This window comes from Pelobates fuscus, chromosome 7 (genome assembly GCF_036172605.1).
Source record: "Pelobates fuscus isolate aPelFus1 chromosome 7, aPelFus1.pri, whole genome shotgun sequence".
NCBI classification, from domain to species: domain Eukaryota; kingdom Metazoa; phylum Chordata; class Amphibia; order Anura; family Pelobatidae; genus Pelobates; species Pelobates fuscus.
Genome location: NC_086323.1, coordinates 196,461,670 through 196,485,668, shown reverse-complemented (window position 1 = coordinate 196,485,668; position 23,999 = coordinate 196,461,670). Strand labels below are relative to the sequence as shown.

Here is a 23,999-nt window from a genome sequence, read left to right as displayed (position 1 = left end):
GTCCCATCCCCTATCACGATAATCCCAGCTCCTATCACGGCTGTACCCATCATACCTACATGCCCTCCCATACCACCCCCCCTAGCACCAGGCACAGCCATTACACCATTTGAGTCACCAGCACACTCCGTCCCTGACTCTATCAAGAAAGATATCTTAGACGGGAAGGACGTGTGTCTGGTGTCTCTGCTCATAGCCTCCCAGGATGTTCTTGAGAACAAGGCCTTCAACTATGGCGACATTTCTGTGGTACTCAAGACGAGGGATCCCAGGCTTAATAAAAAATTGTCAATCCCACAGTTTGTGATAGCCTTCGGGATATATATAGAGATGTTATTTGCACAGTGTACCCCCACAGGAGAGAGGAGTTAGACCTTTATCTGCACAAGGTGGTGGATCTAGGCATCAAGTACGGGGGCTCCTCGTTCTATGACTACCACAAGTCAGTGTCAGCGAAGGCGGCGACCCATCTAAAACAGTTCAATATCAAAATGAACTGGGGTCAGATGGACACTGAATTGTTCTGTCGCCACTTCGCTGGACTCAGGCCCCCGGCTTGTGCCATATGCAACTCGACATCCCACATGGCAGACTTATGTCCAGTCGAAGCAGATCCCACCACCTCCACACCCACCTCTCACTCTACTTTCACCCCCTACAGCAAGTCATCAGGTGGTCTTCGGGATAAGCTAGGTAGGCCCATCTCCTTTCTAGGGAAGGCGCAGGTGTGCAATAACTTTAACGCAGGCTCCTGCAGTTTCAGCGCCTGTAGATTATTGCACATCTGCTCCATATGTTTCAGGGCACATACTAAGACCATGTGTCCAGCCAGGTTGTCACCAAACAAATGACTAACCGACATAAACATCGACAACCTGGTTTTTTATCTAAGGTCTCACCCTAGCAGGCATCTGGTAGATTATCTCACCACAGGGTTCACTAAAGGGTTTCTCACGGGTATAGTTGCCATTCCCCCAGGTACATTAGAATGCCCTAATCTACAGTCTGCACGTTTAGACCCAGTCTCCACAGACTCCCTCATTGCCTCAGAAATCACCAACGGGTTTATGATAGGCCCCTTCACCTCTTCACCATTTTCCTCCTGGCGCACTAACCCCATTGGCATCGCTACTCACAAATATTCTAATAAAAAACGTTTAATTATTGATTTATCGGCACCGCACTCCTCTTTTGTTCCTAGCATAAACGCACTCATTCCAGCAGACGAATTTTCACTTCAATACGTAACCATCGACGACGCCATACATTCCATAATTTCATCTGGTAACCGACCCTGGCTTAGCAAAACGGACATTACTAACGCTTTTAAATTACTACCCATGCACCCCTCACTCTGGCACTTACACGGTATTAAATGGCGTGATCTATACTACTTCTCTACACGACTCACTTTCGGTTCTCGTAGCAGCCCCAAACTGTTCGACATTTTCGCAGAGTCGTTGTGCTGGCTGCTCCTGAACATCACCAGGTGTCACTCCGTTATCCACTACCTCGACGACTTTTTACTTATAGAGCCAGGGTCACCATCACCCACATCAATCAAAAGCACTACTGCACTATTTGCCACACTTGGAGTCCCTTTGTCCCCAGCCAAAACTATAGGCCCCACAACCAAATTGACCTTTCTGGGGATAGAACTGGACTCGATTAACCTCAGAGCTAGCCTCCCTCACGACAAACTGGCACGTTTGAGAGGGGAAATAGACTTGTTCCTGCGGAATGATGTTTGCACTAGGAAGGAACTTCAGTCCCTTCTCGGATCCCTGAACTTTGCCATGCGCATCATTCCGCAGGGAAGATCTTTCATATCCAGACTTCTTTGCCTGATGCACGGAGTTCCGGACTCTGGCACAGTTTCTTTGGACCCCCACGCCAAGGCTGACTTAGCTATGTGGGGGAAGTTTTTGAAAGACTGGAATGGAATCTCCATGTTTATTCCCCCTCTCTCCACCTCTTCACCCATCATCCACACAGACGCAGCAGCCAATACCGGTTTTGCAGCCATTTTCGGGAACCACTGGTTCAGGGGCCATTGGCCCACTGAGACGGATGCCTTGCCAGGATTCAGAGAGACCTCAGCTTTATTTGAAATCTATCCCATTGTGGCGGCTGCACACACCTGGGGTCATCTCTGGTCTGGCAAGGCAGTCAAATGCTACTCTGATAACTCGGCAGCTTGCGAAATCGTGAACAAAGGGCGATCATCTTCCCTAACCATCATGCGGCTGATTCGCAAGCTGACCTGGTTGGCAGCATCCGACCAGTTTCACTTAGTTTGTTTTCACATCCCGGGTATTCACAACACGCCCGCTGACGCTCTCTCGTTCTCAATTTCAGGCATTTTCTCAGGCACTCCCTACGGCTCACCTACAACCATCCAGGACACCACGGTTCCACGAGCTAATCCTGGATTAAGCACACTCTTGAACCACGCTAGAGCACTCACTCACCAAGCATTATCACCAAACACGGCTATCACTTACAATAGGGCACTTAATATATTTAATAAATTCACTGCAGAGTTCGGTCTACAAGGTGACTTCTCGATTCAAACCATGGTGGCTTTTGCCTCCTTTTGCCACCTACACCTAAAACTATCCCACAACACCATTAAACTCTATCTCACGGGGGTCCAGCACCACAGCCTCACCCTTTTCCCTAACAACACGCCTTTCCTTTCTTCATATCCCATCAAAAAGGTTTTGAAAGGTATAACTAAGGTTTCACCTCCACTCTCTACCATTAGATTACCTATAGATGGGCCTATCTTCAGGTCACTTAGCAATCTCCTTGACACAGCCCCATTCGACATCGGCACTAATACGGTGATTAAATCTGCTATATATCTCGCTTTCTACGGTTTTCTCAGACCTAGAGAGTTCACCGTAATTTGCCAAGGAGATATAAAGCTAAGTCTTAAAATATCACACCTCACTAAGATAGAGGATCACTACCAACTTTCGATCCCTACAACTAAAACCAACCAATCACTACATCCTACTATAATTCCTCTCTTCCCTACTGATAATGCCTGGTGTCCGGTAAAAGTATTAGATCACCTACGGTCATCTCTGCACGATCACCCACAGGACTCTCCGCTCTTAACACTACAAGGGCACCCGTTAACCACCGCTAAATTGATGGTTCATATCAGAATTTTGTTAGCTAAGCTCGGACACAACCCGACGACATTCTCTGGGCACTCCTTCCGTATAGGAGCCGCCTCTGCAGCCTCTAGCACTAACACACCGGTCCATATCATCAAGAGACTGGGACGGTGGAAATCCTCCATATATACGGCATATATTCCACAGCCAGAGAAAGAGCTTCGCCAAGCTTTTAGGAACTTGGTTTTGTAAAAAAATGCAATAAAGTGTGTATTTCTCAAATTTATCTTTTGCCCTCTTTTATTTACAGGCCCACTCGTACGTTGGTTTTTCGGCACACCACAACCAACTTTGCTCACAGTTACTATTCATTACGTATTTAAATTCCGAGCACAAGTTAAAAGGCCTGAACTTGTGGAGGCCTGAATTTGTGGGAGGAGTAAGTCCCCTACTTAAACTCCCAGCCCCTACTCACCTCTGCCGTTCAGCTGATTGTTCCCACCCACCTACACCCTGTTATAATTACATTCTCCTTGGTGGGCCCTCTTTTATTTACAGGCCCACTCGTACGTTGGTTTTTCGGCACACCACAACCAACTTTGCTCACAGTTACTATTCATTATTATTCATTCGTCCCCAAGTCGGCATTTGTCACCCCGTTTGGCTTATACCAATTCAAGGTTATGCCATTCGGGATGAAAAATGCCCCGGCTACGTTCCAGCGTATGGTGGATAGGCTCCTCGATGGATTCCAGGAATTTGCATGTGCATACCTGGATGACATTGCGATCTACAGTGAGTCTTGGGAAGAACATCTAGTGCACGTAGGGGTAGTCCTGGATAAGATTCGGGCCGCGGGCCTGACACTAAAACCGGAAAAGTGCCATTTAGGAATGGCCGAGGTACAATACTTGGGTCACCGAGTAGGGTGTGGGAACCAGAGGCCGGAGCCCGCCAAGGTCAAAGCAGTGGCTAACTGGCCCACACCCAATACTAAGACCCAGGTATTGGCCTTCCTAGGGACGGCAGGATATTATAGACGTTTTGTCCCTGATTATAGTACGATAGCCAAGCCACTGACTGACCTGACCAAGAAGAATTTACCTAGGCAGGTCCTGTGGTCTCCCGCTTGCGAAGCCGCATTTCAATCCCTCAAACATGCACTTGTTAATGCCCCTGTCTTGGCTGCCCCAGTACCTAACAAACGTTTCCTTGTCCATACAGACACTTCCATGTATGGACTGAGGGCTGTGCTGAGCCAAGTCGGGGAAGATGGAAGAGAGCATCCGGTCGCATACCTCAGCAGAAAATTGTTACCACGGGAAGTGAGTTATGCGGCCGTAGAGAAGGAGTGCCTGGCCCTGGTATGGGCATTGAAAAAACTAACCCCTTATCTCTATGGACAAGAATTCTCTCTGGTAACCGATCACAATCCATTGGTATGGCTTAACCGGGTCGCAGGAGACAATGGCCGGTTGTTAAGATGGAGCTTGGCCCTGCAAACGTACAATTTCACCATCAGTTACCGACCCGGTAAACTAAATGGCAACGCCGATGGGCTATCTCGGCAGCTTGACAATTCTCCGGACAAGTGAATTCCGGTCACCCCTAAGTTAATCCGAAAGGATCAAGCCAGGTCTGCCGGAGTGTACCACTAGGAGGGAGCCGTGTGACAGACCCCTTTTGGAGTAACAGATACCGAACTAGAGGCACCAGATCCGCGAGAGAGTTTTCGTTTATATTATGTGGTTCCAGAGTAAATGGTGCAAACGTGTATCTAGCGAACGGCCCAACCGATCTAGGGGATTTTCACGTATATTGTTCCCCTAGATCTCCGTTCTCTAATACACGTAGCACATTGTATTTTCGTTGCATATTGTGTGTGTTATTAAACTTATAATAATTGTGAAATATTCTGCCCGGTACAGTGGGAGGGATTCCCACTGTAAATGTATTATCTCCTCCGGATACGGGGAGGAGTTGTTGTACGGCATAAAAGCCCGAGCTGCAGAATAAAGATTATTCCTATTTTGACCCTCAACACAGAGTCTCGTCTCGTGCTTGGAGAGGATATTTATTACGCTGATTTGTATTCTCTGGGAACGTGTTTTGTTGCAGCTGACTTCATCTTGGGGGAAAGGACACCTTCTTGGCGGCGTAAACCCCTACTGCTCCGGGGTGCCGCTACAGGCATAAATCACCTAACATTCCTAAATCACAATGGATATGGATTGACACCTGACATATGACATATTGACACATTGACATATGGATTGACACCTGTCCTCAGAGACCCTGATACACACTGACACAGAGCAGAATAGGGACTGTTCCCCCTACATAGGGTCACTTGGCAGATATGGATTGACACCTATCCTAAGGATCCCGGATACACACTGACACAGAACAGAATAGGGACTGTTCCCCCTACATAGGGTCACTTGGCAGATATTGATTGACACCTGTCCTCAGAGACCCTGATACACACTGACACAGAGCAGAATAGGGACTGTTCCCCCTACATAGGGTCACTTGGCAGATATGGATTGACCCCTATCCAAAGGATCCCTGATACACACTGACACAGAGCAGACTAGGGACTGTTCCCCCTACATAGGGTCACTTGGCAGATATGGATTGACACCTATCCTAATGATCCCTGATACACACTGACACAGAGCAGCATAGGGACTGTTCCCCCTACATAGGGTCACTTGGCAGATATGGATTGACACCTATCCTCAGGATCCCTGATACACACATTGACACAGATCAGAATAAGGACTGTTCCCCCTACATAGGGTCACTTGGCAGATATGGATTGACACCTGTCCTCAGAGACCCTGATACACACTGACACAGAGCAGAATAGGGACTGTTTCCCCTACATAGGGTCACTTGGCAGATATGGATTGACACCTGTCCTCAGAGACCCTGATACACACTGACACAGAGCAGAATAGGGACTGTTCCCCCTACATAGGGTGACTTGGCAGATATGGATTGACACCTATCCTAAGGATCCCTGATACACACTGACACAGAACAGAATAGGGACTGTTTCCCCTACATAGGGACACTTGGCAGATATGGATTGACACCTATCCTAATGATCCCTGATACACATTGACACAGAGCAGAATAGGGACTGTTCCCCCTACATAGGGTCACTTGGCAGATATGGATTGAAACCTATCCTCAGGATCCCTGATACACACTGACACAGAGCAGAATAGGGACTGTTCCCCCTACATAGGGTCAATTGGCAGATATTTATTGACACCTATCCTAAGGATCCCTGATACACACTGACACAGAGCAGAATAGGGACTGTTCCCCCTACATAGGGTCGCTTGGCAGATATGGATTGACCCCTATCCTAATAATCCCTGATACACAGAGCAGAATAGGGACTGTTCCCCTAAATAGGGTCACTTGGCAGATATGGATTGACACCTATCCTCAGGATCCCTGATACACACTGACACAGAGCAGAATAGGGACTGTTCCCCCTACATAGGGTCAATTGGCAGATATGGATTGACACCTGTCCTCAGAGACCCTGATACACACTGACACAGAGCAGAATAGGGAATATTCACTAAATGCCAAACATTGTTATACAGGGGAATATTCAGTAAATAAGGATAAGGGGGGGGACCTACTGTCCTCCCCCCGGCCCCCTCCCCTGCGCGGTGGGTGGGGGCCATAAATCACAATGGGGGGGACCTACTGTCCTCCCGCCCGCCCCCACCCGTGAGCGGTGGGTGGGGGCCATAAAAATAATGAGGGGGGGACCTACTGTATGATGTTGTATCGATCAGGTAGTGTAAGGGTTACGCCCGCTTCACAGTGACAGACCAAACTCCCCGTTTAATGCACCGCAAACAACCGCAAACAGTCCAATTGCACAACCGCAAACTCCCCATTTGCACAAGGTTGGATACCAAGCTTGCCATGTCCCGTTCCTTGTCCTCACTGATGTCATTGAAGGTCTCTTCCTCCACCCAGCCACGTACAACACCAAGGGTCCCCGAAAGGTGACAACAAGCCCACTGGGACGCCTGCTGTGTTTGGTCTTCCACCTCCTCAAAGCCACCTTCCTCCTCTGACTCCTCTTCTTCAGACTCCTCTCTCTGCGTTGCCTCTCTCTGCGTTATTATAAGGTGTGTTAAGTAGTACTATTCTTATCAGTTTAATCCCTGTTATGTGCCTTTTTTTGGTTTGGTTTTTGAAACCACAGTGCAGCACCAGAGGCCCAAAAAATTAGGCATGTACACATGCCTGAAAAATTAGGTATTGTTGCAGCTGCTGCTGTAGCAGCGGCCAGAAGAATTGATGTTTGTTTCCCAGGCAGAAAGTGCCCTAAAACAGTGTTCCCCAACCCCCGGGCCGGGGACCGGTACCGGTCCGTGGATCAAACGGTACCAGGCCGCCCGAGGAACTTTAATTTCACTGTGGCGGCCGAGGCGCAGAGCATTGCGCCCTCCCGAGCCCGCCCATTGTGTGACAATAGCGAATGAAAATTCCCTATTGTTACACTGATCCTCCTCCTGGGTCCTCCCGCTTCCTGATTGGCCGTAAGGCAAACCCCACGCCATTGGCCGAACTCAATCTGGGCCTTCAGGGGAAAATGACAACTGTTTTCAAGTTGTCAGACAAAGTAGCTGCATTTAAAGCCAAACTAGAGTTGTGGGGGCGGCGCGTGAACAGAGGCATTTTGGACATGTTTCAGACATTAGCGGGGATTTTAGGCGAGACTGAGCTTGAACATTCATTCTGCCAGTTGGTGCACGATCACCTGTCTTTGCTTTTAAAAGAGTTTGAGCTCTACTTCCCAACCACAACAGACCCACAAACTGGTAAGGAATGGATCCGCGACCCATATGCCAACAAATCAGGCAAATCTAGCATGTCTATGCAAGAAGAAGAACAACTGCTGGAGATTGCAAATGACGGTGGCCTTAAAACTACGTTCGAGACAACAACTCTGCCGGTGTTCTGGATTAAAGTCATGGCGGAATACCCTGAGATTGCCACCACAGCACTTAAATCCCTATTGCCATTTCCGACAACCTATCTGTGTGAAGCGGGGTTTTCTGCAGTGACAGCAACCAAAACAAAACAGCGTAATAAACTGGACATAAGCAACACACTTCGGGTGTCCTATTACCCCCAGATGGAACCGTCTCGTTGCAAAGAAACAAGCTCAGGGTTCTCATTGATTTGGCATTCTAGTGAGTTAAATAAAATAAATCACTTTATATTAATTTTTTGGTGTAGCTGTATTTTATTTTGAAGGCATGTTTAAATACAATTAAATTAAAATTATTAAATCAAAACAAGCAGGCCGGGAGTAGACCAGAAAGGGGGCAATTACCCAGCCTGCAGACATCTCAGGGTGCATGCTGGGGGTGCACCATAGAAGCAATCGCCGCAATCCCGACGCCCGTCGGATGAGGGAGCGTTAAACGCCGATCGCGGCCTACATTACTTGGAGCCTGCCCAGGAACGACCTGGCAAGCACTCTACCCCCCCCCCCCTTTGGACCGGCGGGGGTCATCCCGGTCCTCCCCAGCCACGCTAAGCGCACCCGAGGACGGCCCGCAGGGCCACGGGGCTTTCCAGGATTTGGCACCGTCATAGCACAGCCAAGATGGCGGCCCAACGCAGGCCCCAGCTAAAGGGAACAAGCATCCAGCCACAGCCTCAACCCACAGCAACCACGGAGCAGCTCTGTGAACGCTTTTGGGCAATACTGCGCAAAGAGCAACACAATATCAAGCGTAGAAAGCGGTGGCCGGGTGGATACGCCCTGCCACTAGGCGCCGCCATTACGGAACGCTACCGCGGTCCCCCAAAAAGGCCACTTGGCAGAGAAAGGGCAAAAAACCTGCAAAGCGGGAAGCAACTACCGGGCACACGGGCACTAACACCCTTCCCCACACAAGCAGAAAAAGGGGCGCCACGCTGGCCTCACACATGGGCACCTCGCCTGACCCAAGACATGGAACCCTACATGACAGGCGGCTACCCTCAATGGAGTCAACCGCAAACCATCAAGCTTACCCACAACAGCAACGCCTGGAAGACCCCACCATGCACGCATGCATGGCCACCAGGACGGGCATCGGCTGAGCTACCACACTACCACGTCCATGTTGCCGAGGAGGAACCTGCTGCACATCTCCTGGGACACTTAAGTTACCTGCTAGCCTAGGCTCAGAGACTTAACTTGGACACACTCCTTAAGCCACAGATTGCATCACATTTACATGTCAGCTATTGTAGGTTATTGATGTTTACACTGCATGCCGTTATCCCCCTACATAACACAATAAGCCTGTTTATAATGCCTACATAACTGATACACTCGCTTAGTTAATAAAATATAGCCAAACGTTGATTACCTAACTTAGATAATCCTGGCAAACACAAGCAGCATGATATCAAGATGATCAACCTCTTCATAATCGCATTCAAAACGTGTAAAACTAAGTTAGCATTACTAACATATCTAGTCTAGCACTGTTAAACGTTGAATTTCTCACTCTATGATGATGACTTTACTGTTCAACCTAGCTGATTGTTAAAACTATATAAAATTGTGCATTTCCTCATGCCACTGTTCAACTTCAGTACAACCTCAGACACGCTGTTGTGGCGTATGTCATTGCTATGTATAACATGCACAACAAAAAGAATTAAAAAAAAAAAACAAGCGGGCCACGGAAAAATTATCAAACGTTTACCGGTCCGCGGCGATAAAAAGGTTGGGGAGCACTGCCCTAAAACATTGCGGCTTGAACCCTAGTTGGTGGCGGATAAGTCACGCAAGTCAACCGGCATTCAGAGCTAAAATACAGCAGCGTGTGGACCATTTTTAGCCCAAGGCAGCTCATCTATCAGGCCTTTTTTAGTCGAATGTATCGCCCACTGTCAGTCCCTTCGGGATCCATCCCTCATTCATCTTAATAAAGGTGAGGTAATCTAGACTTTTTTGACCTAGGCGACTTCTCTTCTCAGTGACAATACCTCCTGCTGCACTGAAGGTCCTTTCTGACACTTGAAGCGGAGCAGGCCAGAAGTTCTATCGCAAATTGGGATAGCTCAGGCCACATGTCAAGCCTACACACCCAGTAGTGAAGGGGTTCATCGCTCCTCAGAGTGTCGATATCTGCAGTTAAGGCGAGGTAGTCTGCTACCTGTCGGTCGAGTCGTTCTCTGAGGGTGGATCCAGAAGGGCTGTGGTGATGCGTAGGACTTAAAAAGGTCCGCATGTCCTCCATCAACAACACGTCTGTAAAGCGTCCTGTCCTTGCCGGCGTGGTCGTGGGAGGAGGAGGATTACTTCCACCTCTTCCCCTGTTAGATTCCCGTTGTGCTGTGGCATCACCCTTATACGCTGTGTAAAGCATACTTTTTAATTTATTTTGCAAATGCTGCATCCTTTCCGACTTGTTGTAATTTGGTAACATTTCAGCCACTTTCTGCTTATACCGGGGGTCTAGTAGCGTGGACACCCAGTACAGGTCGTTCTCCTTCAGCCTTTTTATATGAGGGTCCCTCAACAGGCACAACAGCATTTGCACAAGGTAGGATGCCGAGCTACTCATTTCCCGTTCCTCCTCCTCAGGGATCTCAATGAAGGTATGTTCTTCCCCCCAGCCACGTACAACACCACGGGTACCAGATAGGTGACAACGAGCACCCTGGGATGCCTGTTGTGGTTGGTCTTCCTCCTCCTCAAAGCCACATTCATCCTCTGACTCCTCTTCCTCACAATCCTCTTCCAGCATTGCCGCAGGTCCAGCAAGCAATGCTGATGAGGCTGTTTCTGGTGGTGATGGTGACCACAACTCTTCCTCTTCACGCTCATCTATGGCCTGATCCAGCACTCTTCGCAGGGCACGTTCCAGGAAGAAAATAAATGGTATGATGTCGCTGATGGTGCCTTCGGTGCGACTGACTAGGTTTGTCACCTCCTCAAAAGGACGCATGAGCCTACAGGCATTGCGCATGAGCGTCCAGTAACGTGGCAAAAAAAATCCCAGCTCCCCAGAGGCTGTCCTAGCACCCCGGTCATACAAATATTCATTAACAGCTTTTTCTTGTTGGAGCAGGCGGTCGAACATTAGGAGTGTTGAATTCCAACGTGTCGGGCTGTCGCAAATCAAGCGCCTCACTGGCATGTTGTTTCGCCGCTGGATATCGGCAAAGTGCGCCATGGCCGTGTAGGAACGCCTGAAATGGCCACACACCTTCCTGGCCTGCTTCAGGACGTCCTGTAAGCCTGTGTACTTATGCACAAAGCGTTGTACGATCAGATTACACACATGTGCCATGAACGGCACATGTGTCAACTTGCCCAACTTCAATGCTGCCAACAAATTTGTTCCGTTGTCACAAACCACTTTGCCGATCTCCAGTTGCTCCGCAGTCAGACACTTTTCCACCTGTGCATTCAGGGCGAACAGGAGTGCTTGTCCGGTGTGACTCTCTGCTTTCAAGCAAGTCAAACCCAAGACGGCGTGACACTGCCGTATCTGGGATGTGGAATAGTACCTGGGGAGCTGGAGCTGGGGGGGGGGCGTTGATGTGGAGCAAGACGCAGCAGCAGAATAGGACTCAGCCGAGGAGGTTATGGAAGAGGATGGAGTAGGAGGAGTAGAGAAGGTGGCAGCAGGCCTGCCTGCAAGTCATGGTGGTGTCGGTGATGCGCAGTGTAGGTGATATACCTGCCCTGACCATGCTTTGCAGACCAGGTATCAGTGGTCAGATGGACCCTTTCCCCAACACTGTGTGCCAGACATGCCGTTATTTCCTTTTGCACAATCGAGTACAGGTTGGGGATTGCCTTTTGTGAAAATAAATTTTGTCCGGGTACCTTCCACTGCGGTGTCCCAATAGCTACAAATTTTTTAAACACCTCAGACGCCACCAGCTTGTATGGTAAAAGCTGGCAGGCTAATGGTATAGACAAGCCAGCTGTCAGACTGTCAGGGGTCCGCGGGCGGCTAGTAGGGGAGGCTGCTCGCAGCTCGCAGCACTCACCCTCAGTCCATCGCCGCCCGTGGTCTCCCCTCCTCCTACCTGTCGGCGAGCGGCGTCTCCTCTCCGCCGCTCGCCGCTCGCATCCGTCACGCCTCCCAGCGGCAGCATGTATAACGCTGCACGCTGGAAGGTCGTTGATTTATGCAAACGCCGGGGTCACGTGAGTGACCCGGCGTTAAAGCAACAGTACCACAATCACAGTGGGAGGCTTAGATATCTCCCACGTGTGATTGTTAATTCTGATTGGAAGTTATCCAATCAGAATTTAACCTAGGGTATTTATACTCACCTTTCCTGTTCCTCCCTGCCCTGTTGTGGTCTTTGCTGTATAGTATTGATTCTGAACTTGTGATTTCTGGTTACGTACTCTCTGGCTTGTTAATCTGTCTCTGTGACTTTCTCCTACCCTTTGACCTCGGCTTGTTTATCGTTATCCTGTTTTCTGGTTCCCCTGACTCGGCTTGTCTCCTGACTATTCTGTGGGTGCTTAGCCCGGCCACTCTAAGGTCCGGTACGGCATCTTTTCTGTGTGTGTGTGTGTGTCTGTTAGCGTGTTGGGTTCCCGGAATCGTGACACAGACGCTGGGTAAGGGGGTGAGTTTCTGACATTGGCTTCTTACACTCAAACATGTCCTTGACAGACACCTGACTGTGGGCAGATGAGCAGGAACTGCTCAAGGCGAGAGACGGAGTGGCGGATGGTTGAGAGAGGGCAAGGAGGACAGCAGTGGTTGACGTGGCTGAAGATGCTGGACTAGGAGGAGGATGGCGGCTTAGAGTTTGTGTGCTGCTTGTACTCATGTGTTGATCCCATAGGCGTTTGTGATGTGCGATCATGTGCCTACGCAAAGCAGTTGTACCTAGGTGGGTGTTGGACTTCCCACGACTCAATTTCTTTTGGCACAGGTTGCAAATGGCATCGCTGTGTTCAGAGGCAGACACACAAAAAAAAAATTCCCCACTGCTGATCTCTGCAATGACGGCATTCTGGTGGTGGACACAGCAATCGTTTATTGGCGTGCTGTCAGGCTAACCCCGGTTGCCGATGCATGCTGTCTAGCTCCTTGCGATGACCTCCCCCTGCTTCCAACTCGTCTCCTCCTCCTCTCTGTCTCCCCATCTGAACTTTCGCCCTGTTCTTCTTGCCGAGCGGACACCCACGTGACATCCATGGACGCATCAACAGAGAAAGGATAGGGGGCACTCCCGAGACCTGAATTTTGCATGAAAGGTGCTGCCGCTGTGATCAAGATTTCATGAATGAGAGAATAATGCAGCGCACTCAGACTACAAAAAAATACAAAAAACAAAGAAGGCTACTAAAATGCCTAACTCAGTATAAATATGGGGATTTGGTTCCACCATATGGTCATATGTTGTTAAGCCCACCACTACTTTCAAAGTACCCCATTATCGGTGGGTCCTACACTACACTGTGGGAGACAAAATAATAGTAATCGTGTTATAAATAATATAGTGTTAAATACTAGTAAGAGCATAGTGAGTATACAAACAAAAGTGATGAAAGCAATTAAAAGCAGTGTTAAAGCTAAATAATTAATGTGTTAGTGCTGAAAATGAGTATACTCACTATTGCAGATGACTGTGCTCACTGGAAAAAATAATAAAGGTGACTTGACTACTGATAAACTCCTCCTTAATATACACACCTGTGGCCACCTCTAAAGGAGACTCTGAAGCTGGGGGGGCCTGGGCGGGGTGCTTAACCCCTAAGGAATCTGGTCTGGACTCCAAATATAGTATAAACAGAGAAAGGATAGGGGGCACTCCCGAGACCTGAATTTTGCATGAAAGGTGCTGCCGCTGTGACCAAGATTTCATGAATGAGAGAATAATGCAGCGCACTCAGACTACAAAAAAATACAAAAAACAAAGAAGGCTACTAAAATGCCTAACTCAGTATAAATATGGGGATTTGGTTCCACCATATGGCCATATGTTGTTAAGCCCACCACTACTTTCAAAGTACCCCATTATCGGTGGGTCCTACACTACACTGTGGGAGACAAAATAATAGTAATCGTGTTATAAATAATATAGTGTTAAATACTAGTAAGAGCATAGTGAGTATACAAACAAAAGTGATGAAAGCAATTAAAAGCAGTGTTAAAGCTAAATAATTAATGTGTTAGTGCTGAAAATGAGTATACTCACTATTGCAGATGACTGTGCTCACTGGAAAAAATAATAAAGGTGACTTGACTACTGATAAACTCCTCCTTAATATACACACCTGTGGCCACCTCTAAAGGAGACTCTGAAGCTGGGGGGGCCTGGGCGGGGTGCTTAACCCCTAAGGAATCTGGTCTGGACTCCAAATATAGTATAAACAGAGAAAGGATAGGGGGCACTCCCGAGACCTGAATTTTGCATGAAAGGTGCTGCCGCTGTGACCAAGATTTCATGAATGAGAGAATAATGCAGCGCACTCAGACTACAAAAAAATACAAAAAACAAAGAAGGCTACTAAAATGCCTAACTCAGTATAAATATGGGGATTTGGTTCCACCATATGGCCATATGTTGTTAAGCCCACCACTACTTTCAAAGTACCCCATTATCGGTGGGTCCTACACTACACTGTGGGAGACAAAATAATAGTAATCGTGTTATAAATAATATAGTGTTAAATACTAGTAAGAGCATAGTGAGTAAACAAACAAAAGTGATGAAAGCAATTAAAAGCAGTGTTAAAGCTAAATAATTAATGTGTTAGTGCTGAAAATGAGTATACTCACTATTGCAGATGACTGTGCTCACTGGAAAAAATAATAAAGGTGACTTGACTACTGATAAACTCCTCCTTAATATACACACCTGTGGCCACCTGTGGCCATCCATGGACGCATCGTCACCATCAACCGCTTCACTTGTATCTGACAACTCAGCAAAGGAAGCAGCAGTGGGTACAACATCATCATCATCACACCGTACGTCCATGTGTGTAATGCTGACTGCCTGAGACATATCCCTGTTATCTACATCCTCTGTCAATAATGGTTGCGCATCACTCATTTCTTCAAACGGATGTGTAAATAACTCCTCTGACATACCAAGTGAAGCGGCTGTGGTGCTAGTGTTGGTGGTGGCGGCAGGTGGGTGAGTGGTATCTTGAGAGGTGCCCGAAGCTCAGCTGGAGGAGGATGTCAGTTGGAGGAGGATGTCAAGGTTCCGAGCGGAAGCTGTAGAAGATTGGGTGTCCTGTGTTAGCCAGTCAACTATGTCCTTTAGAACTTTTCAAGTTCAGGGTACGTGGCCTCTGAACACTGGGCATTATTCTAGGGCCAAAGGGAATCACAGAACCACGGCCTGCCTCTGCCTGTCATTTTTTTTTCGATTAGTGGTACTATGCGTGCAAGCTACTGTGACACCAGATATGAGTGGCACTGTGAACTGGCAAAGGTTGGCAGAGTACACCTTGTAGGCCTGACACACAGACGCTTGGAGACAACTAACTGCTATTCAATCTATAACAGTGAAAAAAGATTTTTGGTTTTTAAATGCACGCTATTGTGACACCAGATAAGAGTGGCACTTTGAACTGGCAAAGGTTGGCAGAGTACTTGTTGTAGGCCTGACACACAGACGCTTGGAGACAACTAACTGCTATTCAATCTATAACAGTGAAAACATTTTTTTGGTTTTTATATGCACGCTATTGTGACACCAGATATGAGTGGCACTTTGAACTGGCAAAGGTTGGCAGAGTACTTGTTGTAGGCATGACACATAGACACTTGGAGACAACTAACTGCTATTCAATCTATAACAGTAAAAAAAAGTTTTTGGGTTTTTAAATGCACGCTATTGTGAGACCAGATAAGAGTGGCACTTTGAACTGGCAAAGGTTGGCAGAGTACACGTTGTAGGCCTGACACACAGACGCTTGGAGACAACTAACTGCTATTCAATCTATAACAGTGAAAAAAGTTTTTTGGTTTTTAAATGCACGCTATTGTGACACCAGATAAGAGTGGAACTTTGAACTGGCAAAGGTTGGCAGAGTACTTGTTGTAGGCCTGACACACAGACGCTTGGAGACAACTAACTGCTATTCAATCTATAACAGTGAAAACAAGTTTTTGGTTTTTAAATGCACGCTATTGTGACACCAGATAAGAGTGGCACTTTGAACTGGCAAAGGTTGGCAGAGTACTTGTTGTAGGCCTGACACACAGACGCTTGGAGACAACTAACTGCTATTCAATCTATAACAGTGAAAAAAGTTTTTTGGTTTTTAAATGCACGCTATTGTGACACCAGATAAGAGTGGAACTTTGAACTGGCAAAGGTTGGCAGAGTACTTGTTGTAGGCCTGACACACAGACGCTTGGAGACAACTAACTGCTATTCAATCTATAACAGTGAAAACATTTTTTTGGTTTTTAAATGCACGCTATTGTGACACCAGATAAGAGTGGCACTTTGAACTGGCAAAGGTTGGCAGAGTACTTGTTGTAGGCCTGACACACAGACGCTTGGAGACAACTAACTGCTATTCAATCTATAACAGTGAAAAACGTTTTTCAGTTTTTAAATGCACGCTATTGTGACACCAGATAAGAGTGGCACTTTGAACTGGCAAAGGTTGTCAGAGTACACGTTGTAGGCCTGACACACAGACGCTTGGAGACAACTAACTGCTATTCAATCTATAACAGTGAAAAAAATGTTTTGCTTTTAAAATGCACACTATTGTGACACCAGATATGAGTGGCACTTTGAACTGGCAAAGGTTTGCAGAGTACACGTTGTAGGCCTGACACACTGACGCTTGGAGACAACTAACTGCTATTCAATCTATAACAGTGAAAAAAGTTTTTTGGTTTTTAAATGCACGCTATTGTGACACCAGATAAGAGTGTCACTTTGAACTGGCAAAGATTGGCAGAGTACTTGTTGTAGGCCTGACACACAGACGCTTGGAGACAACTTGAAAATAAGAATACAGAGTCACAGCGTGTTACCCCAATGGATGCCAAATCACTCAAACACCCGTGTGGTTACCTCTCTATCCACACAGAAAAACACATAAAATCATATACATACAATGGGTGGAATGGTTCGGTTCAGGGTAAAAGATGGTAGTACAGAGGCAGAAGAGGTAACTGTGGAGATAAAATCGTATACAGGCACCTAGTGCAATATCAAACTGTATAGCAATAAGTCAGCATAAAGTGTATAATTCAGTACTCACAAGGAGGGAGCCAATTGGAAATGGCTCAATCCAGACGCCTGTGGGATAGTTAGAAGGGATCCCACTCCCTTCCAAGGTGCAAGTAGTGCTTCACAGCTCTCAAGAAGGAATGTCCACACCAATGGAATATTGGGGACTAGGTCCTTTTAATGATGAGTAAAATGTAGATATACAACAGTATAAAATAAACACAAGCAAAACATAAACTTGCTAAAATCCAGATAAAATAAATGAATCCACTGTGGGATAAAGAAAAAGTCTGCAAAACGCGTTTCGACAACTAACTGCTATTCAATCTATAACAGTGAAAAAAAAATTGTTTTTTAAATGCACGCTATTGTGACACCAGATAAGAGTGGCACTTTGAACTTGCAAAGGTTGGCAGAGTACTTGTTGTAGGCCTGACACACAGACGCTTGGAGACAACTAACTGCTATTCAATCTATAACAGTGAAAAAAGTTTTTTGGTTTTTAAATGCACGCTATTGTGACACCAGATCAGAGTGGCACTTTGAACTGGCAAAGGTTGGCAGAGTACTTGTTGTAGGCATGACACACAGACGCTTGGAGATAACTAACTGCTATTCAATCTATAACAGTGAAAAAAGTTTTTGGGTTTTTAAATGCAAGCTATTGTGACACCAGTGAGTGAGTGGTGGCACTGGCACTGGGCAAGTGGGCACAGTATCCACTGTGAGCCTGACACACAGACGCTTGCAGACAACTAAATGCTATTCAATCTATTACATTGAAAAAACATTTAAAAAAAAAAAAAATGCAAGCTATTGTGACATCAGTGAGTGAGTGTTGGCATTGGCACTGGGCAAGTGGGCACAGTATCCACTGTGAGCCTGACACACAGACGCTTGCAGACAACTAACTGCTATTCAATCTATTACAGTGAAATATTTTTATTTTTTTTAAATGCAAGCTATTGTGACACCAGTGAGTGAGTGGTGCCACTGGGCAAGTGGGCACAGTATCCACTGTGAGCCTGACACAGAAGCTGGCAGACAACTAACTGCTATTCAATCTATTACAGTGATTTTTTTTTAAATGCAAGCTATTGTGACACCAGTGAGTGAGTGGTGGCACTGGGTAAGTGGGCACAGTATCCACTGTGAGCCTGACACAGAAGCTGGCAGGCAGGCAACTGCAATTACATTACACAGAAAAAAAATAAAAAATAAAAAGCAGACTGATGTTCTAGCCCTAAAAAGGGCTTTTTGGGGGTGCTGTCCTTACAGCAGAGATCAGATGAGTCCTTCAGGACTGTAGTGGACACTGTATACACTAACCTAGCTATCCATTTCCCTATCAAATCAACAGCAGCAACACTTTTCCTCCTCTCACTAAGCATGCAGCTTGAGAATGAATCTAAAATGGATGCTGTCCAGTAGGTGGGAGGGTCTGCTAGGGAGGGTGTGCTGCTGATTGTCTGGAATGTGTCTGCTGACTGGGAGGTACAGGGCCAAAGTTTAATTAATGATAAAGAATAGGGGGCGGACCGAACATCGCATGTGTTCGCCCGCGCCAGCGAACCGTTCGGTACATCACTATATAGGATGCATAATGTGAAAGTTGTGTATTTTTGTGTGAAATGCCTGTTCTGCTGCACGGAGGGATAATCCACTTAACTGGATATTCTAGTGGGAGTATCCCTCCTGTGCAGCAGTGAATGATGGGAGAAATGTCCGGGTTGTTAAGTTCCCCATGTAGTCCCCTACTGTACAACTCCTGTAATGTCAGTAGGGAAACCCCTTGCATGGGGAACCACATAAATATTGTGACCTGTGAATAAAAGCTCAGTTGAATCCCAGCCTATGTGTCGTCTAGTTCTTGGGAAGGAAGGATTTATACGCTACGATTTATAACGCTACCGGGATTACTGTATGCTGTACATAGGCGTGCGCACAGGGTGTGCCGGGTGTGCCTGGGCACACCCTAATCACACCTCCGTGCTGCACTACCTTTGGGCAGACTAACATGTCGGGTCCTCGATCTATGACCGAGGACCCGACACAGGAGGGGGCCGGCGGCGTGCACACAATGCCGCCGGGTGAGAGGCCCCTCCTGTCCGTCTGCCCTGATCCTCAGTCTGCAGCTCCGCCGGGAGTGAGCTGCAGACTGAAGTATCTCGCGATCTCCAGCCTGTCAGAGCGTTGCCACGGCAACGCTCTGCCTGGAGATCGCGAGACTCACCATGTGGTCTGCAGCTCACTCCCGGCGGAGCTGCAGACTGAAGAGAGAGGGTGCCCACTGGACCACCAGGGAAGGTATTTAAACCCCCCTCTGCCCCCTGTCACTCATTGCCCCCCCTCCCTGCCTCTGCACCCATACACCCCTAACCCCTGTCCCTAGCCCTCTAACCCCCTAACCCCTGTCACTCACTGCCCCCCACCCCCCCTAACCCCTGTCCCTACCCCTCTAACCCCTGTCACTACCCCTCTAACCCCTGCCACTACCCCTCTAACCCCTGTCCCTAACCCCTGTCACTACCACCCAACCCCTCTCACTACCCCTCTAACCCCTAACCCCTTTCACTACCCCTAACCCCTTTCACTACCCCTCTAACCCCTGTCACTACCCCTCTACCTCCCTAACCCCTGTCACTACCCCCCTAACCCCTGTCACTACCCCTCTAACCCCCTAACCCCTGTCACTACCCCCTAACCCCTGTCACTACCCCCTAACCCCCTAACCCCTGTCACTACCCCCCTAACCCCTGTCACTACCCCCTAACCCCCGTCACTACCCCCCTAACCCCCATCTCTACCCCCCTAACCCCGTCACTACCCCCTTAACCCCTGTCACTACCCCCTTAACCCCTGTCACTACCCCTCTAACCCCTGTCACTACCCCCAAACCCCTGTCACTACCCCTCTAACCCCCTAACCCCTGTCACTACCCCCCTAACTCCTGTCACTACCCCCTAACTCCTGTCACTACCCCCTAACTCCTGTCACTACCCACTAACTCCTGTCACTACCCCCCTAACTCCTGTCACTACCCCCTAACTTCTGTCACTACCCCCTAACCCCTGTCACTTTCCCTCTACCCCCTAACCCATGTCACTGCCTCTCCACCCCCAACCCCTGTCACTACCCCCCTAACTCCTGTCACTACCCCCTAACTTCTGTCACTACCCCCTAACCCCTGTCACTTTCCCTCTACCCCCCTAACCCATGTCACTGCCTCTCCACCCCCCAACCCCTGTCACTGCCCCTCTACCCCCCTAACTCCTGTCTCTACCCCCCCAACCCCTGTCACTACCCCTCTACCCCAACCCCGTTCACTGCCCCTCTACCCCCTAACCCCTGTCACTACCCCAACCCCTGTCACTACCCCTCTACCCCAACCCCTGTCACACCACTCTACCCTCCTAACCCCTGTCACTGCCCCTTTACCCCCCTAACCCATGTCACTGCCTCTCCAACCCCCTTAACCCCTGTTACTGCCCATCCACTCCCCCACCCCCTGTTACTGCCCATCCACTCCCCCACCCCTGTCACTGCCCCTCTACCCCAACCCCTGTCATTACCCCTCTATCCCCAACCCCTGTCATTACCCCTCTATCCCCCTAACCCATCACTACCCCTCTACCACCCCTAACCCCTGTTACTACCCCCTAACCCCTGTCACTAACCGTCTACCCACGCTACCTCCTGTCACTGCCTCTCCACCCCCCACCTCCTGTCCCTCTACCCCCCCAACCTCTGTTGCTGCCCCTCCACCCTCCTAACCCCTGTCGCCCACACAGTGCACCCCTCACAATCATACACTCTGTACCCCACACACACTGAATCCCTCACAATTACACAAACTGTACCCCTTACAATTACACACACTGCACCCTTCACAATTACACCACACTGTACCCCTCGCAATCACACACACTGCACCCTTTACACGCTGCACCGCTCACAATCACACACACTGCACAGCTCAGCTCACAATCACACATACACTGCACCTACGTATACTTGTATTTGTGTGTGTGTATGTATGTGTATATATATATATATATATATATATGTGTGTGTGTGTGTATATAAAAATACATAAAATATATGACATGATACAAATAATGGTATATAAAGAAAGCCCTTCTTTTCCTGAAAGAAAACAATATATAACTTGTATGGGAACCATAAATGAGAGAGAGGAAAATTACAGCTAAACACAAACACCACAAAAGTGTCAAAACTGCTCTGGTCCTTAACATACAACATTGCAAAAACAGGCTGGTCCTTAAAGGGACACTATAGTCACCTGAACAACTACAGCTTAATGTAGTTGTTCAGGTATTATCTATAGCTCCCTGCAGGCAATCGAATGTAAACACTGTATTTTCATTGATTTACATTGATTGATAGGAATACCTCCAGTATTAGGAGCATAGGAATACCTCCACTAGAGGGATTTCCTATCACGCAAGGCCCTAAAAATGCCCTGTACACGTCAGACGTATTGAAATACGTCTGACGTGTTCAGGAGAGAGAAGGCACTGTGTGCGCGCCTTCTCTCTCCAGCCTGTCAGCGGAGGAGGGGGGCGGGCAAAGACCGCGAGCTGAGCTGTCACTCAGCTCAGCTCAGCTCGCGGCCGCGCACACCGCGCGCATGCGCGGTAGTGCGCTCAGGACTTCAGAGGGCGGCATGATGGAAATGGAAGCGTCTGATTGCTCCCTGCTAGCGCCCGCCTATTTCGTCATTTTGACAAAATAGGGGGCGCGGCTTCACGAGGCTCCCGGCGCTGGAACCAGGTAAGTAAAATCTCTTCCCTGGAGAGTCCCTTTAAGGGGTTAAAACAATATTTTGGTTGTTTTTTACATTTAAAATTTGAGGGGGGTTCCAAAAATAGGACATCACTGGAATAGTGACTACATTATTGTGTGGATACTGTTGTGTATACCAGCAGTTCCCTCTAAGGGAGATTTGCACAATGCACAGTTTGTCCCTAACCAGCTCCTGTAGTAAGTGTGCAAGGCATGCTGGGATTGGCACACCCCCTAGATTTGCTCTCTTCCCAGTGTGTGTATGGAGTTCGGCCATGTTGGGTGTATGTTACAGCAGGAATGTGTATATCAACAAAGGGATCGAACATAATATGTGACTTGTGATCAATAAATCCTGGCTGATTAATAGACGGCATGTTATTGTAAGTCAGCTATCATCAAACATAACAGGTACTCGGTATCATTATACAGAGCAACGTGTTTATTATCAGTGTATAGATACTCGGTATCATTATACAGAGCGACATGTTTATTATCAGCGTATAGATACTCAGTATTATTATACAGAGAGACGTGTTTATTATCAGCGTATAGATACTCAGTATTATTATATAGAGTGACGTGTTTATTATCAGCGTATAGATGCTCAGTATTATTATACAGAGCGACATGTTTATTATCAGCGTATAGATACTCAGTATTATTATACAGAGCGACATGTTTATTATCAGCATATAGATACTCAGTATTCTACAGAGCGACATGTTTATTATCAGCATATAGATACTCAGTATTATTATACAGAGCGACATGTTTATTATCAGCGTATAGATACTCAGTCTTAAATTAGAGGGACAAAGGTTTAAAAATAATATCAGGAAGTATTACTTTACTGAGAGGGTAGTGGATGCATGGAATAGCCTTCCAGCTGAAGTGGTAGAGGTTAACACAGTAAAGGAGTTTAAGCATGCGTGGGATAGGCATAAGGCTATCCTAACTATAAGATAATGCCAGGGACTAATGAAAGTATTTAGAAAACTGGGCAGGCTAGATGGGCCGAATGGTTCTTATCTGCCGTCACATTCTATGTTTCTATTATTATACAGAGCGACATGTTTATTATCAGCATATAGATACTCAGTATTATTATACAGAGCGACATGTTTATTATCAGGGTATAGATACTCAGTATTATGATACAGAGCGACATGTTTATTATCAGTGTATAGATACTCTGTAATATTATACAGAGCAACATGTTTACTATCAAGTATAGATACTCAATATTATTATACAGACCAGTGACTACATTATTATGTGGATACTGTGGTGTATACCAGCAGTCCCCTCTAGGGGAGCTTTGCACAATGCACAGTTTTTCCCTAACCAGCTCCTGTAGTAAGTGTGCAAGGCATGCTGGGATTGGCACACCCCCTAGATTTGCTCTCTCTTCCCAGTGTGTGTATGGAGTTCGGCCATGTTGGGTGTATGTTACAGCAGGAATGTGTATATCAACAAAGGGATCGAACATAATATGTGACTTGTGATCAATAAATCCTGACTGATTAATAGACGGTATGTTATTGTAAGTCAGCTATCATCAAACAAAACAGGTACTCAGGATCATTATACAGAGCGACATGTTTATTATCAGCGTATAGATACTCAGGATTATTATACAGAGCGACATGTTTATTATCAGTGTATAGATACTCAGTATTATTATACAGAGCGACATGTTTATTATCAGCGTATAGATACTCAGGATTATTATACAGAGCCACATGTTTATTATCAGTGTATAGATACTCAGTATTATTATACAGAGCGACATATTTATTATCAGCGTATAGATACTCAGTA

General features: G+C 47.2%; 1 protein-coding gene across 1 annotated transcript in view; it reads left to right on the top strand.

Moving 5' to 3' along the window:
* Positions 1–22,443: 22,443 nt before the first annotated feature.
* The window catches only part of LOC134568436 (oocyte zinc finger protein XlCOF7.1-like), a 382,451-nt gene continuing 380,895 nt past the window's right edge, over positions 22,444–23,999 (top strand). Inside the window, exon 1 of the mRNA XM_063427024.1 lies at positions 22,444–22,558. The gene's annotated coding sequence lies outside the window, so the exon portion shown is untranslated. The remainder of the gene's footprint in view (positions 22,559–23,999) is intronic.